Source organism: Atractosteus spatula, chromosome 18 (genome assembly GCF_055471065.1).
Source record: "Atractosteus spatula isolate fAtrSpa1 chromosome 18, fAtrSpa1.hap1, whole genome shotgun sequence".
NCBI classification, from domain to species: Eukaryota; Metazoa; Chordata; class Actinopteri; order Semionotiformes; family Lepisosteidae; genus Atractosteus; species Atractosteus spatula.
Window position 1 is genome coordinate 11,801,097 of NC_142723.1, and position 19,920 is coordinate 11,821,016.

General features: G+C 41.2%; 1 protein-coding gene across 2 annotated transcripts in view; it reads left to right on the plus strand.

Annotated features, from left to right (window-relative positions):
* Positions 1 to 852: 852 nt before the first annotated feature.
* baiap3 (BAI1 associated protein 3) overlaps positions 853 to 19,920 on the plus strand; it is a 79,423-nt gene continuing 60,355 nt past the window's right edge. The window contains exon 1 of one of the 2 annotated variants that reach the window (XM_088936496.1): positions 853 to 1,378. The gene's annotated coding sequence lies outside the window, so the exon portion shown is untranslated. The remainder of the gene's footprint in view (positions 1,379 to 19,920) is intronic. The other variant, XM_088936495.1, reaches the window with a different exon arrangement.

Consider the following 19,920-nt stretch of genomic DNA (forward strand, 5'->3'; position numbering starts at 1 on the left):
TTGCTGTGGTTCTGATGCTGTTGCTGTTTTTCGTGGTTCTGATGCTGTTGCTGTGGTCCTAATGCTGTTGCTGTTTTTTGTGGTTCTGATGCTGTTGCTGTGGTCCTGATGCTGTTGCTGTTTTTTGTGGTTCTGATGCTGTTCCTGTGATTCTGATGCTGTTGCTGTGGTCTTGATGTTGTTGCTGTGGTCCTGATGTTGTTGCTGTTTTTCGTGGTCCTGATGCTGTTCTTCATTGTTCTGATGCTGTTGTTATGATCATGATGCTGTTGCTGTGGTCCTGATGCTGTTGCTGTGGTTCTGATGCTGTTGCTGTGATCCTGATGCTGTTGCTGTTTTTCATCGTTCTGATGCTGTTGCTGTGGTTCTGATGGTGTTGCTTTGGTCCTGATGTCGTTGTTGTGATTGTGATGCTGTTGCTGTGGTCCTAATGCTGTTTCTGTGGTTCTCCTGTTGCTGTTCTTTTGTGGTTCTGATGCTGTTGCTGTGGTCCAAATGCTATTGTTGTGGTTCTGATGCTGTTGCTTTGGTTTTGATGCTGTTGCTGTGGTCTAAGAAGTCACTTTTGCTTGTCACAACTGTGCTCATTTTTCTGAAGAAAACTAATTCACTGTCTCTTTTTGTCATTATCACTCACTTGATAAAAGGGTCGTTTAAAACTGCTTGCAGACTAATCCTGCGTCTCCTTGTATTTATTTCAGAAGAGCTCTTTGTTACCTAATTGATACCTTAATTAAAGTAATAGTGTGCATATGCGTAACCAGATCGTAACAGTTCATAGATGAAAAAGAAATGCAAATTAATTACGCTACGTTCTTGTTTTAACATTGAAGATGTTAATTAAGCGGACTCATTAGGAAAGAAACATAAGTGATGCCACCCGTCCCCCCAGCAGCGTCAGTTTCTGTAGATACTGGTGCCGTCCTCACTTTTCTCCTTTTTCCAGTTTATAAACTCTTACAAAGGTGGGGCATGTTGAGGTAATGTGATACGGGCGTCTTAAGGAACGTGGAAACCATTCTCCATGTTTGTGCAGAACTCGGAGAATCTCTACAGGTAGCTAGAGGAGGCAGGAAGAAGCGAAGAAGAACGAGTCTGAGAAGGTGTCTCGATATTCCTGATATTCCTGTCACCGTTTCAGACAAGGTGCCCCCCGCAGCGCACTTCCTCTGACCAAATTTGGCAAGTGCCGGGGACAACACGCGTGAAAGAGAGAAAGAAGTCGCTGAAAAATAGAGGATCAATCTTTCAGCAAACAAACGTGTTCCCGTGTCGGAACTTGGCGAGACAAAACCGCCTACATCACTGTTTTCTAGCACCGAAAAGACGCACTGATAAAGCTCGCATCTTTGCGGATTGAATGATCTGCGTTTAACAGGTGAGGCTGTTTTTTCTAATTTAGCAACTTTATTAGGTGCGTGTCCGAATGTATGCTTTATTATTATTATTATTATCATCATCATCATCATCATCTCCTGCTGGTCTCACATTACTTTACACGAACTGTTCTCTAAATTGAACATGCGAGGCATTTTCAGCAGGAACGTCGAAGAACTCATTTAATTGCGTGAAGTTTGTTGATTATGCGGTACGCATTCGGAGACTAGTTATTTAAAGGATGTGTTGCCAAGGCGGTATGAAACCTGCCCGTTGAATTTATTAATTCAGTTTCTAGCTAGGTAGCATTTCTGGAGCGTTGACGTACGTAATACTCACTCCTCTGAAGTATTCTCGGAAGTGAAGGCTACTTTGATTTTTACAAATGTGTGCTAATACTTCAATTAAACGAATTTTTTATTTTCAGCTTGCGCTTTCTTGACACGTTGTTTTCCAGAACACGTATTTTCTCCGATGAGAAGCACATAAAATAGGCTCGCAATGATTGGGGTGATGCCATGACATTTATGCTGTACGGAGTAACACGGACCTTAACTGAAAGGTGTTTTTAAAGTGATAAAGGAACGCAGTTCCATTAATGCAACTTATTGTACGATTTCTCTGCGGTCTTATTTGTGTTTTGTCAATACAGTTTTTATTATTTGCTATGAAAACAGTGGCACACGGTCCGATGGGGTGCTTTTTCAAATAATGATAAAAAGCTAATTGTTATTACGCTCTGTTGCCAAAATACACCGATCTCTTACAAGCGCTTTGGCATTTCTCAGCGAGACCCAGGCAGGAGGCACCGAGATGGGATGTCAACAGACAAAACTTAGCCACACATGTACACAGATTAAAGTAAATAGATTTAGTTAATTATGATCAACAAAATTTGCACTGGAACCATTAGCGCCGCGGGTTAAATGGATTAATTCTCGACGGAGCCAAATCTGAACTGAAGCAGATCGTTTCATCTACTGTATATCAGGGGCGGTAAAATACTGGACATTACAGTCCGTTTCTTTAATGATCTCATTAAACAGCTGGCTTTTTCGAAGACTTATGCTGGAAGGAGCTGAAAAGTCCAGTATTTGATTACATTTTGTAATCTGGCAGTGTGAACGCTCAACTCTGGACAGTCCCACTGTAATCAATTCCTGGAACAAAACCCATGAGGGTGCTCCTGGAGTTGGATACTTTCACAGGGATCAGCGAAGCAAAACCCTTAAGCACTCAAGAGGCTTCTCGCCCAAAGACTAGCAAGACCATAGCAGTGCTCCAATGCTCTCTCTTTTACAGCATGTTGTGATGACTTTGGTCACAGCTGTTGATGTAACTTCTGTCTCAACAAGGAAAGATTCCCAATCCAAGGTGGTGGTCATCTGTTCAAAGATTTATCTGGTAAAACAGTTCCCCAGCTTTCACTGTCCATACAACATGGACTTTTAGTTTTGTGGGCTGTCCTCGAGTGATCCTGCTGGTCCCAATAACCACGACTTCCCTGTCCAGATTCTGAGAAGCCCGGCTGCAGATACTGTACTTATCTCAACTCACATACTGTACATCTGCAGTGCTCATTATGGTTTCTGAAAAGGCAAGCTTGGATGTTGGTGTAACAGTGGCTTGTATCTACATTGGGCACACACATGGCTTTGAGAGCTGGATGCTTGTTTCTGTGGGGTGCATCACTGTAAATCTTGTTGACCAGTGGCTATCAGCCCTGCTCCTGGAGTGACCTTGTGTCATCTGGTTTTCATTTCAGCTGAGTTCTTTTGCCCATTGGGCTAAATGATCTGTAGATGGTTGTTAAGACCCTTTTTATCTGTCGACAAGAGCTTGAATGGAGTTATTTATTGGTCTCAACCATGAAATGTTTTCCGGGTTTCACAGCTGCTTTCATTCAGGTCTGTGAGATATCTAGACTTAGATCTATGGTGAATACAGATGTATTTTTGGGGGGAGAGTGTTTGATACAGTGTTATTTCCACCTGTGCTGTATGAGTAATTGGCTACCTCCTTTGAGCACTTTGCACAGAAGAATAATTACATTTAACATTAACACTTACATTATAATCATATATATTGTATTAATATACGTTGAGGAACCACTGGATGGTGCTCCATTTCCTGAATTTCTTTCAATAGCATTCCCACAGCTGAATATTTCTGAATTAAAAAATGGAATGAGGAATCAGGTGGAGAAGGTCTGATCAAGCAACAAGTTCAATTAAAGGGTTCAATTAGCCTCAGCAATTAAAACCAAAATCAGAGGAGAAAGGGGTACTCCAGGAACAGGGGTGAAAGCGACTCTTGTAAAGAGCTAAAATTAAACCTACGCAGTCACAGTTAATATTTCCATGACCATATGCACATTACAGAAATCTACGATAATCTTGGCTCATGGTATTTCACACTCTCAAGTAACACACTGTAATTATATCAAAGCAAATGGTGCTGAAGTGTTACTGGAGATTGAACCAACAAAGACATACTGTAGTAAACCTGCAGAGTTTGAAGAAGCAAGGTTTATTTCTGTAACAGGCATATCAAAAATGTCTTAGTGACTCATGGCCTTTAAATGCACAAATTGTAAGTCTTAACAACACCTTTTTAAGAGTATTGGGCCGCTTGGTACCGTTTTCCATGATGTTACATGATGTCTTATCTTTTTAAATGGTTCAGAGTGATCCTCAGCTGGTATTTGTTTTCTATGGGGTTTTTAACAAATGTTTGGGAGGGATGACAGCAGCCAAGGTCTCCCTCACCTCTGCTACCTTGTACTTGTCATTTCCCATGATGTCACTTCCTGGAAAAAAAACTATAAATACCAGTGAGTCCCTCTCTCTCTTTTGCTTGCCTTTGTCTTTCTCCCTCCCTCCTCTACCTCACCTCCACCTGTGCAGGTGCTCCTTGGTTAAATGCTCTCTGTGCCTGGGTGGCCTGGAATCATCAAGGAATGTAAGAAACATTTGTGTAACCTGACTGGCTGAGGGCCATCCACCTGGCCAATCGGGTTAAGCCAATGCCTCTCACACCAGACTCCTGAGAAAACATTCCGGAATTTTTATTGAGTAAAGTTATTCCTCGTGAAGTGTTATTTGTTAGGAGAGAGCTTATCGTTTCAATTCTACAACATGTGATTTGGAACCAATGACTATCCCATAATGCCTACAAGGGAAGTACCACCAGATGCAGCTCAATACTGATAACAGTTCTAGCTCATAGGCTCCTTGCAGAGCATTATAGTCACTGTTCTAAAGTAAGGAAAGTGTGTGCCATTCTGGGAAATTCATGACCGAGAAACTCCAGTAGTACTGAACTACAAGCACTTAGGGATCCCAGTCACACTCTTCTAATGCCTAAGTGTGAACTGCTAAGATCTGGACCATAGAGCTCAGCCAATGCTCTTTGCTGGTTGAGCCACTCAGGATCCCTCTTTTCATGCTGGTTTTGAGGTTCTTTTGTTAGCCTGCCCAGTGTGACTCCATCTTCTCTGGCTGCCTTGGCAATACCACATGTAATCTGCCTGTGTATTTGCATGTGAAATGTATGACAATTCCCATGGCGATACTGAAAACGGTGGGTTGAATTTCTTTTAAATATCAAATCTCTTTACTTACAGAACCTCTCTCTCCAAAGACGTTCTGTAAGTAAAGAAAAAAAAAAAACAGCCAGTTCCAAAAGTCAGACTTCTATGTCTGTGCTTGAATCCCCGTTCTAGTGTTACCTTTTGGAACTGGCTGTTTTTTAAAACTGCCTTCTTCTAAGACACCCAAACACCCTGCAGAATCAAAAAAAGGAATATGCCACAAAGAACAACTGCAGTGCTATAAAAGAGCTGAAATGCTCTGTCAAAGACAACAATAGGTACAGACGTTACATGAAGAGATCTTAAAGAGAACAGAGTTCCATAAATCAGAAAAATGATACATTTGGAGATGGCCATCACTGGATCCCAATCCTGGACCCCATAACCCACACATCTGTGATTTCCAGTCGAGCGCTCAGTTACACAATCAAATCCTTTATTATTATTATTATTATTATTATTATTATTATTATTATTATAGCCCATGTTGGAGTGTTGTATTTTGTAAGTAAAATAAAATCTCAAACTTATAACTAGAAACATAATGCAAATATTCCAACGAAGCAACTTCTTAGATCAGTTAAGGCTTCAATTATCTAACTGAGGTGGGATGGAATGAATACCAACAAGTGTGTGGGTCACCAGGACCAGGACTGGGAACCACTTCTGTATATCGGTGTCACACCTGTAGCCTTCTGGAGCAGGTGCACTTCACTGTGCACTTCCTGGGACCAAGCTTCAGAACACGGCTTCAGGAGCCATTTTGAGTTGGAGCAGACAGTGACATTGTTCCAGTGGCACTGAGAGAGTGTATTACAGTTGGTCAGGAAAGATAGTAAATGACAGCCTGTGTTGTGTTCCTGGTGAAATGAATAAAGGAGAACAGGAAAAACAAGCATCAATATGTTTTCGGCAGCGTTTTAAAACTGCTCATTAAGTGTCAAAGATGCAACTGTAGCCTTTCAAGGGGACTCTTTTAGGTTTAGTGAGGGGTTTCCATGGTTACCTCACAATCAAGGGCAAGGCTGCATCTCAAAATACAAATCTAAAGTCAAATTTAATAAAGTTCCTGCGGATATTAAAATTCAGATTCCTAATACTTTTTTTCTCCTATTTATGAAGCTATTCTGTACTTGTGAGGACGTTCTAAAGGTAATATCAGAACAAATAACACATTTTTGTGATTCAGTACTGAAAGTCATTTTCTATTTTCAAGCCCTGTTTTTGTGCCTGCAATCATATTTAACAAAGCCTTTTTAATTGAAGTGGAGGAAATTGATGGGAGCAATAAACTCTGCCATGCTGTGCCTTAATGCTTTTCTTATTAGTCAGTAAAATCCATGTTCCAGTTGTCTAGATGTTGTATTTTGGCACAGTTCTTTTCCACCACCCTGGGAAGCACAGTCACGTCAACTGCTCTCGGAAAGCCAAAAATGGATGCAGAAAACAAAAATAAATGGATTGTTGCCATGTTGGAACAGGTGGATCATAAAGGATTAATCCATGATCCACATACTGTAATTGTAAATCTTGCATTATAGAGTGTCTTTCACATTGAAGATATCCCAAAGCACTGTGCAAAAAGCACAGGATCAAGAATCAGAGGCTTCACCATTAACAAAATCATTAGATTCAATATATACCAAGTGTCAGGAAGCGTTTTTCAGGACCCTGTGCAGACAGCACAATCCCAAAGGGAGTGAAACAAACACGGAGAGAGAAGAGTAGGATCGGGGCTGGTAGACGAACAGGGGGCGTGTCGATGGTGTGCTGGTACTCGGGGGGGGCGTGGCCAAGGCAAACAAGTCCAAAGGGAGTCTGTAGGGTAATCCAGGGTGAGCTAAAGTCCAGAGTCAGGTAACCCATCCATGACAGACATGACGAAGCTTAAAAGCCGGAGTGGGATCCGGTAAGGCTCGGGGAAATAAAAAGGGGTAACGGGGCCAGGCACTCCAAGCCCTGGACCCAGCAGGTCAGGATGCCGATGTGAAGACTGGCTTCTGGGCATCCATCTTCCAAAACTGAGCCTGGAATGGTGGGAGCGTCTGGCTTTTGTAGGGAGGGGCTGGAACAGGAGGCAGGTGCAAAATATCAGGACAAATGAGGAAGAGCCGGAGCGTCCTTAGGAGCCTTCTCGTGACACCAAGTTTTAATATATACTGTACCAGATGTATGGGTAAAAGAATTCCAGTGGAAACATGTAGGTTGTGAAGTGTTATTTAAAAGCAGGCAGGGGCTGCACTGTCCAGAACTCAGCCACATAACAGGAGAAGGCAACCTGCAGCTTGTATCTGGCAGACATCACAACCAGGAGACCAGTGTCAGAGGACTGGAGAAATGACCTTGCTGGGGTACAAGTAGGGAAGAAATCAAAAACAGGAGGAGGGCTACCCTTCCTGGCTGTCATGTAGCGTCTTTCAGGACCCTAAGCAGATGGCAAAATCCGGAGGGGAGTGAGACAAACAGGATAAAAAGGACTAGGATCGGGGCTGGAAGAACAGGGGGGTGTGTCCAAGGTGCACCGGTGCTCGGGGGGGGGGGAGGCGTGGTCCGAAGGGTGTTCATAAAGAAATCCGTAGGGAGGCAAATGCCCTTAGCCGAGTGGTCCATCCTTGACAAATACTAGACAGAGTTAAAACCCGGAGTGGGATCTGACGAAGGGTTGGGGGAATAAAAAAGGGGTAATGAGGCCATGCGCTCCAAGCCCCGGACCCAGATGGTCAGGACGCCGTTGTGAAGCCTATGCCGAGCCCCTCCTGGACTCGCTGGTAGGTGGGCTTCTGGGCGTCCATCTTCCAAAGCTGAGCCTGGAATAATGGGAGCGTCTGGCTTTTAAAGGGGAGACTGGAAGAGGAGGCAGGTGCAGGAAATCTGAGGTAAACAAAGTAGGGCTAAAGTGTCCTTAAGAGGAGGGGTTTACGATCGTGAAACTGGCCTTGTAAGTCAACTGCAGAAATATCAGCTCTACCCAGAGCTGAATAGGAATACAGTGCAGAAACTGTATGTGAATGTTGGGTGTTATGTTAGGCAGCAGTCAGATGCACTTGTCAGGGACCAGCAAAATTTTACTTGTGGATAAAAGCTTTCAATCAATAAATGAATTACTTAATGCAAGAGCACTGCTGGTTTAAACTAACTGGAGTTCCTGTGAGGTTTTGATGATGACCAATAAATAAAGTGACCAAATAGGCAATGGAGTATCTCTGATGGGCTTTAATTTCGGCATTTCATCAAATGAAAACAAACTGAATTTACTGGGTCAATGGCATACCATACCACCCGAGCTTGTCAGTCCTGAACCTTTTCAGCTGAAGTGATCTTGATGAAGTGGAATCAATATTTCATGACCTGTCCATGTCCAATAATTGGGTAGTGTCAGAGGCTGCCACACACTTGACTTGATACAGATATTGATGGTCTTAAAATAAAAGCTGTTGACTTCCTGTTCATTACCAAGGGAAAGACAGGCTGGTGAATCTTTGCGTATTGCTCTATGTTCCATGCTGGAAGAAATTCCCAGAGGATTTGAGATGAGCACGCTGTACATTCCAGATCCTTAAGGTAAAGATACTTTTTACCCAGAAGTTTCTAGTTTAAATCCCGTCTCTGCCACTGACTCACAGTGTGTCACCCTCAGCTAGTTACTCAAGCTCCTTGTGCTCTGCTCTTCGGCTGAGACGCAGAACCAGTGACTAATTTAAGTGACTCTGCAGCAACTGTTATTCCTGCATAGTTGAACCTTTGGTCTCTGCAAGTCACTTGAGATAAAAGCATCTGCTAATTTGTTATTATTTATTATTATTACTACTATAGGGAGATTAGGAGAAGAGCACTTAAGCTTAAAGAGTATCCAGCTATTCTTAATACAGAGTGTTTTTTCTACAGTGAAGAATTTTTAGCATCCCAATGATTAGTGACTAAAATGCTTTCATTCTTTTTTTAAACATGGCATTTTTTTTCCTTATTACTTCTCCTAAAATTCTTCATTCCAAAATCAAACATCTGCTCTTTTCTGGGGCATAGTGTGCATACGGGGTCTCTGCAGTTTCCTTTATAAAGATTTTCTGTCTTATTAGGCGCTAGTCAGCCAGTGTTTGTGCTCTGTGTATTTTTTATTCGTTTCGTCTTCTCTCATTAAAGATCGTGTTCCTGTAAAGGTCTGCTCAATGATTGATTGAGTAAAACAGCTGTTGAACCGCTACACAGGAGGCCAAAAATACTGCAGATTTTCTTAAGAAAAGCTTGAAATTAAGGGGCTCAGAGACAGGATTATATTTAAAACTGGGGGAAGCAACACATGTGCCGTGCTAATTGGTTAATGAACTTCTAGCTCATAACAGACAAAATATCCATATCTTGATACTATTTAAAGGGAGCACTGCATTAAGCTCATTTCCCATATTGATCAGCAGTGAATATTTGAAATCAATCAATCAATCTCTTAATTAGTGAGTATGCTCTGGAGTACACAGATTGTCACATTCCCCTTTAAACCAAACACATGCCAGAATGTACCTTAAGATTCTTTCTTGCAGTTTCTCTGCTGTAGTTATAGCAACACCAGGCCAGGCAAACCAATACAAGCACTGAAAGGAAAGTCAGATCAATATTAGGACAATAGGAAAATGAAACATAGTGTAACTTGCCCAGGAGATCAGCTCTTACACTTTCACGGCTGTTTCCTATGATTTCTCTTTGCTAGACCATGGTTGTTTCATGCCTCTGATGCTTCATGAATGTGATTTTCTAAAGTGTTCATAGAATCACCTAGCAGCTTGTGATGCAGTTATCGCTGTGCATCAGACTTTCTTCTCTCTGTCATATTGCCTAGAGAAACACCAATTCCAGCTGTTATATTGTAAAGACAACCATCACAGCTCAATCTCAAAGTTTTAGTTTTGAAGAAGCCCCAGGTGAAGATCTTTGCTCAGTCTTTTACACTTTTCCATTTTAATCCTAGCACAATGCACAATCTAAATAATAACTGACTGAATGAACCGAACTGAATAAATGATAAATAATTACAGTGATTAGTATTAAAGCCACTTTTAGTGACTCATGCAACAGCCCAGCGTGTGTCTGCTGTGACGATTGTATCTCATATGTGAGAGTCTGTTTTTTAAATAAGCCCTGATCAGCAGGATGGATTAACAACTCCTTTGCAGGATGTCTTGTCTCTACTGTTGTGTGAGTATGAGGATTGAAGGCTTTTACACAGCGACACGGCCAGAGACAGCCGACTAATTACTCTCATCTCAAATGTTTGAGTCGAATGAGATTTCAGAGACTATCTCTTTCATATTCAGTTCACTTTGCCGAAGCTGCACGTGTCTAAAACACCCCAGAGATTTTGCACAGCCGAATTCAGACAGGATGCCTCTTCCTGACGTGACAGGCATTTACATTAATGTGCTGTGAACCTTTTCTTTTCGCTTAACAGCTTTTTTTAAGTGGGAAAATGAAAAATAATGTATTCTCTCTTTTGCAGACCTGCGCTCTATTCAACATTAACAGTTGCTTTCAGAGACAAATGGGAGCATTCTGAGGCCCAAGTTTTGTGCTTTTACAATTGGAAGTGTCTGGTGGATGAGCTGACCAATCTTCGGGCTTAATTAGTGGGTCATTAGTAGGTCTGAGCATCCATGGCTGGTTAAAGCTAACAAAGTCTTGTCAATTGACAAACGTCTCTTGTGCACCAAACTTGTACAGCTTATTCTGGAAGTAGAATGTGTCTTCTATGTCTGTTCTGTCATGTGTCTCCTTTCCCATCAGTTAAAGTGAGTTCGCCTTCAGAGCTATTGCTTTGCTTCATTTCAACCAAGAAAGGTTGCCTCAGATGCCAGGCAGACAGATTCCCTTTAAGTAAAAAGCAGGGCAAGTTCAAGGATTTCCTGTTTTGTGCCGAAAGAATAGAATAATTTTTCAATTGTCGAGTTACTCCTCCTCCACAGGGATGTCTAAGAGCTTGTTTCTCTCTGGTCTCTGCATCTCATACACAAAGGTCAGCTGTAGAAATTAGAAAGAGGAAATTAAATAGAAGATGTACCTGCTGGCAGAGATCGGACCCCCCCCCTCATCCTTCAAACACTATTCGATAGAGCGGTCTCATCTGGCAAAACATGTTTCTAATCAATAAGGATGAGGCTGTAATGAAACATAATGTTAATTTCTGTTACATGAGAGCTCTTCTGCAAGCGGAACCTCTTTTGTTATTGTGTTTTCCTGGAGTACTGATTTGATTGGTTATGTTTGCGTCTGGGCTGAAGGTCAGAGTTATTGCAGGGCTGGACTACAACTACAGTTTTTTTTTTTACATTGTAATCTGTATCATCTCCAGCTAGTGGTCTCTTGTTCCTGCCTGGTTTGAACTGTACGGGATGAAAATAACTTTCAAAGACACTCGAACGTTTTGTGATGAGGCTTTGGGGCGGGGGTGGGGGGGGGGGGGGTTGCAGAGTTTGCATTTCGAAAACACTGGATCTAATCAGCATGCGCTGGTGCCAGATAGGGAGAGCTGCTACTTCAAGTGAATGTTTAAAATCCATTCTTCTGATAGAGCTGCAACGTGATGTTGTGAACAACAACAAGGACACATCTTTAATCTAGCACAATGCATGCTGTCGCCCCAAGACAATTTACTTCCCAAATTGTATTGTGGAAAATGGAAATTTCTCCAAACTGTTTGCAGCACCAAACCTGTGGATGGTCTCCTGTTGCATTCTAAACAGCAAGAACTCAAATTAATTTCCTCTCCCGCACAAAGTCTGCCAGACCCCATTCAACTGTTTTACCAAGCAAGGGTCAAAATGTGGAGAATCAGGATTAAGTTCAGCACAATAGGTTACTATTAAATCACTTAGCAAAAAGTGAACATAAAATGTCACTAGAGCTGTCACTCTATATACTGTAATATTATAGTATATATAACATAAATATTGTTCTTTGTAATAAAAAGGCAAAGGTGATTAAGTTTCATCCCTGAAAAGATATGTGATTGAAAAGTGCCCTTTGAACTGTGACCAGAAGGCATCACTGTACACAAAGGGTTGTAGGAGTCTGGAACAAACTACCCAGCCATGTTGTCAAATCTTTGTCAAACCTTTCTAATGTTGTTAACGCAAGTTCCTTTCTATAATACAGTACAATGAGCTCCATTTTGCCAAGACTGTCTTTAGAATGAGAGGGTTAATGATTATGTTTGGATGTATAATGATTAGGCATCAGTTTTTCAGGCTATAATGGCAGCCCAATATAACAACCTATATGGACAGTATCTGTGCTACTTGATAGATCAGTTTAGAGTTCTTACACATATGTTTTTTTTCAAAACATTTAATTTCCTAGAACCATTATAGATGTTCTTAAACCTTAATCTCCCAAGGTTTAAAACAGTAGTACAAATATCCAGTTGTGGAACAACATCCTCATCAATGTTACATTTTTTAGACGGGGACAGTTTAGACATCGGCAAAACATCTCTCTGTGACCCAGAATTCAGAGTGAAAATAAAAACCTAAAGACCATGTTCCCAGACTCTCTGTGCTTTTACAAGCAACAGACACCATCTCTCCAGTTAACTCTCCTGGTGAGTTGAGAACACAATGGGCTGACATCACTCTTAGAAAACGATCTCAGCCATGTCTGTGCTATATTCTAAAATTAGTATTAGTGTATCTAGGGATAACATGGAAGACAAACAGCAATATTCTTTCCTCCATCTTCCCTGTATGTGATTTCTCTAGATTTTTGAATGGTCCTTCCTGCACGCATATCTGCACGTGTCACAGAAACCTACACGTTCAAAGACAAAACCAGTGCCCAGGATGTGAAACAAAAATGTGTTGGATATCTCTAAGGAAATGCACAGAGACATCAATGGTATGTAAATATGTGCTTCTCATGGCCTGAGTGAATTGAGGACTTTCCCTTCATTCTGGGGCAGTTAAAACTGAATTTCCCTGAATGTCTGATTTCAAGAGTCTGGTTTCCCCTGGGGATCATAGGTACTGTACGTGTGAATTAAAAAAATAAGAGAAATCTCTAATAAATGCTCTCAGTCTCCCTCACTAGCCACTGATCTTCATTGTTCATTGTTCAGGCGTAGTTTTGAAAGATTAACTTTCCATGTAGTTCTTTTATAATGTAGCGTCCAGTCCTTTTATATCATGTTTAGAGTAGAGTAAATACTAGACTATATTCATGATGACTTCTTCAAGTTGGGAGTATCTAGATTTATTGTGAAGACGAACTGTAAAATTGAGTGTTTGATAGAGGCCTGTCTTTCTTGATGAATGTGTTAGTTGTCTATTATTGTACCATCCCAAGTGGGAGAAGCATTGAGTATTAAACTTGCTGAACAGAGAGAATGATTACGCCATGCTCCTCTATACACCTGCCTTCAGAGTCCGTTCTTCACCTGCCATGGTGCACAAAGCTCATACCCCAGTGCTGCTTGGTGCCCTTTGTCCCTTCCAAGAAGATCCCAGTTGCAGTTCGCAGGTCAGGCACAAGCCAGGAATGTCTGGGCTACGGAACTCAACCTGTGTATGGAACAGGCAAGCAGCCTTACTACCTGAGCCTGTCAGAGATTCATCTTGTGTCACTGTGAACAAGGTTACCGGGGAGATTTGATGGAGAGCTATGAAATAATTGAAGGGGACAAACAAACAATTATCTCAACTTTTCTGGCAGTTTCCTACAGTAAATGTACACTGAAATGATGCGCCTTTGCAACAGTCAAACTGCAGAGAAAGTTTACTGAGGTATATTACTTTCATAGTTTTCTGAGACTTACCGTAGGTTTACTATGATTTTACTTTGCTTTGCCATTGTGCTTCGCTATAGTCTATGACACTAATACCATTATACCATCATAAACTTTGTTGAAAAGCCTGTTAAGAACTGATCCAATGAACAGCTGGTTTTACACGAATAGCAATAAGTACTCAGAATAGTTTACCAGGCCATGCTGTTTAATCCAGAACCCCAGGATCCTGTGGTAATCAACTCCATGCTGTGTTACAATCGCTCTCTTTACAAGACTACAGCTTCAGGGGTATAAATTACCTTATTTTGTTCTAGGCTTCTTCTGTGCCTTTGAAATGTAACATTTGTGTAAAAAATAATGGAAACTTTAATAGAACCAGATCCATGTATGGTCACATTTAATATGAAAGAACTGCACATAATATTGGACACTTTCACCTTCCGCATAAAGGAATGGTTTGCTTAAATACACACTATTCAGCCTTTACACCCACGCACACTGTCAATTATGAAAATTGATACCAAACTTTTTACATTTCCCGTGACTCCGCAAACAAAATCAGGATGAATATTACACTTCTGAGTACCATGAACTCAACAGGAAGGCCCACTCCGTGTACATGGAAACAGAAGAAGAAGGTGAATCCACCTTTTCGTTTGTACCGTACGTTGTCCTGTCTTGGAATTGGGAAGGTCCATCACTTTGACCCTCCTGCATGACCTGTGCACCCGGAGGAATGTGGATTTATGACTTCTCCTCCGTCATGCCTGCTGTCCGATGCTGTGTGCTGTGTGCTCCTCAGCCCTGCCAAACAGAGGTGTGAACGTTCTCACTGACAGCACAGCAGGCTTGCAAAGTACCTGACAGGTCACAAGGTGGCACTGTTGAGCAGCAAGCCCTGGACACTGCAACGCCCTGGCCAGTTGAAGCTTGTCTAGCCATGGGTAAGTTCTGCCAATTCTGCACCAGCGCTTGATTCAGATCACAGCTGACTAATGACATAGTCCAGCTCAGACTGGGGTGCTCTGGTCTAACAGAAGCAGTCTGCACTCTATGAGAGCACCTGTACTCATTAAGCTACTAATGTATTGAAGATCATGAACAAAAGATGAACTCACCTGACCCTACCTGGGCGAATTTTACAACGCAACACAATTAGTAAAATCTGAGACTTTCCATCAATTATCTAACCACTTCCTCCATTTTAGGGTGGCGGGGGAAGCCGGATCCTATTCTGACAAGCAAAAGGCACAAGGCAGGATATACCCTGGACAGGAAGCCAGTCCATCACAGGGCCAGACTGTTACTTTACCACAAATGCACTGCATGACACAAACTACAAAACTAGTTACTGAACCAGAAGCAATTTCTTTTCTTGCTTCATCTGTAAAACCCTGTACGAAATGAGTAAAAATGAGCAAATTATTCTTTTTTACAGCTTCGTATACAGTTGAACTTCTTTTGTTGCAGTTCTTCTCAGATGTGTATTTTTGTGTTACACAGCCAGCCTTTCAACAGTGTCCAATTTTCTTGAAAGATAGATGATGATTTTTCTGTCTGTGTCAATAAAATCACTGTAGGTTCACTGATTCCTCGTCTCCATTGTGCACAGCAAAGCTAATTGATGTGGCACAGAAAAGAAAGGTTTTGTTGGGCTCACTGTGTTAAATGGAAGTGAATAGTCTAAAGAATTTTTGCCATGATAACGACAGATAGGTATTCTTTACATGGCCTTGTGAAGCCTTGTGTACCTGGATATACTGTCCTTGTGTTCTGCTGTTACCATAGAGACCGAGTCATTCTGATAAGAGAGGGAAAGGTTTTGGCTTTCATGCAAACGGAGACTCGCAGGGAGAGATGATATGATTGTGTTCTTGGCCTGAGAGTCTTTTAAATGAGGTTATCTGGTTTAGAGGCCAATGGGGCAAAACTTTGACCCCCTCCAGATGGCAGGTCACAAACCCCACACTTGTTGAGGGTTTTTCATCAGTAAGGCACTGAAGACCACCAGCAGATGGAAAGCTTTTGCTGATTGAAAGGACTTGGGTGATTTTATTTGATCTGAGCTGTAGTATGGTGTTGTAGTGGGGGGGGGGGGGGCTTGTCTGGAGCATTTTCCCTGGAATCCCTGAGGTCTCATTCCTATAATTATGGGACACAGCTCCCAAGTGAATGTAGAAAGAGCAGCTCTTCAGTACCTCAGCCGTACCTCTTAGTGCACGTTGAGCAGAGTTGCTAGTTCAAACCAGTGTCCTGCTGCTCATGTGGGTTTTGTTCCAGGAATGGACTGCAGCGGGACTGTGCAGAGCAAAGTGTTCACACTGCATAGACAGAGAGTAATCAAACACTGGATTTTACAGCTCCTTCCAGCATATGTGTTCGAAAAAGACAGCTGTTTAATTTCATAATTAAATAAACGAACTGTAATGTCCAGTATTTTACCGCCCCCGATATACAGTAGATGAAACAATCTGCTTCAATTCAGACTCCGCAGAGTATTAATCCAGTCAAACAGTGGCGCTAATGGTTCCGATGCAAATTTTGTTGATCATAATTAACTAAGTCTATTTACTTTAGTACATGTGTAGTTAAGTTCTGCCTGATGCCTCCTACCTGGGTCTTGCTGAGAAATGCTAAAGCACTTAAAAGAGGGCTATGACAGAGGTGAGTTGGCAACAGAGTGTAATAACTGTTAGGTTTTCATCTTAATTTCAAAAAGCACCCTAGCGGACCGCGATCCACTGTTTTCATAATTAAAAATTAAAACTGTATTGACAGAAAGGTGCTGGGAAATCAATTGATTTTGCCTGAAATATATATTTGGCTATATAACACAGAAAAGATAAATATGGAATAAACATAGGAAGACTTTATTCTTTCATAATCACACTTAAGCCTCAGGATAATTCATTTTACTTTAATCTTTTTTTTACAGTTTTTTAGCTACTCTCTCTTGTGTTTCTCTACTGAAGTGTAGATCCTAGAGATGTTTTGTGCAGATGGGGAAAATCTTCATTTTCTCATCCTTCTGATATAAGGAATTCACAAATGTGCCCAGGAGCTTTTTTAATGTGTACTAAAGGCAAACATTTGCCTTTTCCTCCGATCACAGTGCCTTAATTGCAAGGAAAGGGCGCATGTAGCGATTTTCTTCTCTGTATCTCAGACTTCACACATGTACTGCAGAAATAATACCATCTGAATCAATAGTGAGGCGGGTAGGGGCCTCCAATTATTTCAGACTGCGCTTCACCTAATGTTCACACATCAATCCCAGCCTTTGTCCAGCTGTCAGATTTACTTTCCTGCTGTCGAAAGCAAAGTTCATGTCAGAAGTACACTTAAGATGACAACAACAACAAAAAAAAAACACAAAACTCCCGCAGTTCTGGTGAAAAAGAAAGTCTGACAGCACTTGGAAGGTCTGTTCCAAAATAAATGCAACAAAAATAAAGGTCAGAGAGAATACTGCTATGCCGTAAAACTTTCAGTGCAGCTCGCTGAGGTCTGTAATGGACTATAAAATGAAAGGGAGCTTCTGGTGTTTTTTTTAAAGAGCAGGCTGTTATATTGCCTGCATGAAGCTTAATTTCTCTGTCTTTCCCGTCTGCACTGCAGCACCTCACAGCTGTGTTGGAAGAGGGGGGGATTGAGACTTCTCCTGCGTCCTTTGTTGATGTTTAATCCAAAATATGATACAGTAGATATGTAAAACTGCTACCAGATTAACGCTGCAGCAGACAATTGCTGAAACAATTATATGGAATTTAAAAGATGGAACTGAAAATGGCTTTCACACAGGTCTGGCTAATTGTGTCTAATTGCTAAAGGGCTCTAATTGGCGTTCGATATTTCATTCCCGCAAGCATTTTGATGGGATTCTATTGTGTTAATTTGCATAACTGAAATATGGGCATAAAGGGCAAATAAATTAAGGTCTGGTTTTGAATCAGGTGACACGCTGAGCTTCTGATTGTTGTGGTTCTCATTTCTTCCTGCTACCTTAAAATATTGCATCATGGACAACTTCATCTTCATCCTCATCTGCATCCATGTCCCTGCTTGTTTCCCCACAGCCAATCAATCTAGAAACTTGGTAATGTGCAAAATGGACCCACTCACTGCATACACATACTCTACACCCCCTCTGGATTATGTTCCAACGGGACACTCTGGACTGTAGGAATAAATATCTAATGGTCTCTGCAGCAAGTTGTGTGAGTGTCAGTTTTCTGACATTTTTTGTTTCAATTGCGCTGTTGAAATGAACCAGCCAAGGCACATATATATATATTTATGAGAAATAAATGAAAAATAAAATTGAATTCAAATGTAATCTTTCTTCTACAGCTACTGTACAAAAGATCCCTAGTTCCCTAGTCGGAAATGGCAAATTTGTAGAATTTCTTTTCACGATAAATACACAGGAATTAACTAGATGGTGTCCTGGACAGAATTAAAGACTGTTTGAATCTTAAATTTTCTGACCCATAAGATCCATAAGGCTGAACGATCTGTTCTCATTGTTGGTCATTCATATACTTTTATTTGTCTGAGTTAATGGGGCTTAAAAATCTTGAATATGAGTTGAAGAACAAAAATACCAGAGCATACTGTCCCACATTGTTCCTGTTGTTTTTCAAATTGTAATGAATTTTGTTTCAACCCTCCTTGAAGAAGGATTTTTGCAGACATTTTGAATCACCAGTTATATTTTATTTATCCATTGTGGAGTTGGTCAATTGTGTCTTTGTCTCCAGGTGTACAGGAACAACCTGTGTACTAACACAGGTAGTAGGAAAAGTGTTGAAAAGCCAGCGATTCACGTCATTCACATTCTGACAGATGACTACAACAAGCATCCTCACTCCTGGTAATACAGATCCACAGGGTTTTAATTAAGAGTGTTTCAGCTGTAGATTGAGACTAAATTCAAGTTGAAATTTTTGACATCATTTGGGAAATTACAACTGAGGAGCAAAATATTGGTGCTGTGGTGGCACGGTAGTTAACCTTCCTGTCTTGGAACTTGGGATGTAGTTAGTGTTGGGGCCCTGGGTTCAGTTCCTAGGCTACCCTCTGTGTGGAGTTGATATCTTCTTCCTGTGTTCTCCTGGGTTTCCTCTGGGTGCTCTGCTTTCTTCCCACAGTCTGAAGATATGCTGGTAGGTTAATCAGCTTCTGGGAAAATTGGCCCTGGTGTGAGTGTGTGCATGTGTGTTTGAAATGATTATAGGATTGTGTCTGTGTGTGTCATGTGATGGACTGGTGTCCCGTCCAGTGTGTTCCCTGCATTGTGCCTGTTGGTTGCCGGGATAGGCTCCAGCTCCCTCATGACCCTGAATTGGAACAAGCTGTCAGAAAATGGATGGATGTAGCAAAATACTATCATTAATTGAAAACAGGTCTACCAAAAAGATGAACCTACCACCAAGGCCACTGGCAACACCGTGAAGCTAACCAGGTGTGAACATGGCCAGTACCAGGATGTGAGACTAAGAGGAGTTAGTGGGGCCAGTAGGGGGCGCCATGATAATTATAATGTAATAGTTTAATAGTCTAATGTAATGGAAAACCAAAGCTTAACCCAGACCTTACTTCTACATACATTTTTCCAGAAAATAGTTAAAATTACTGTGAAGCTTTTACTTCACTTAGAGTTGCATTTGTGTTTTCACAGGGTTAATTTAGTGTTTTTCAACATTAGTTGAAGTGTAAGCTTGAATCAATCCTTTTGACCTCACTTGGAGAAATTGCTAATGTACCAGTAATATTGAAAAAGTGAAGATGTAACTAAATTAGAAATTCCCTCTTTACGTTAGGAATTATTAATCCCTCTTTATTTAGGAATGTGAATAAAGTGAAAAAACATTTTGGAGGCCTAACTGAAGTGGAAAGCTAACCCTTACTCTTTTCAGGGCAAACTGATAAAAAAAAACCCTCAGAAAAATATTTTTTTTAAAAAGAAAAAACATTTTTTTCAAGTGTTTTTTTTTTGGAAGGACACACTTAACAGGCCTATCACTGCCCTATACAGAAAGCACCATGCATGAGAGAAAGAGTATTAAAAAAACTGAAGTCACTGAAATGACTTCAATCGTTTATTGTAAAAAAGTTGCAAAGTTAACTACAGCAATAAAAATTGTATGTTTGATACTTAAACAGTCCTAGCCACCTGCGGGGT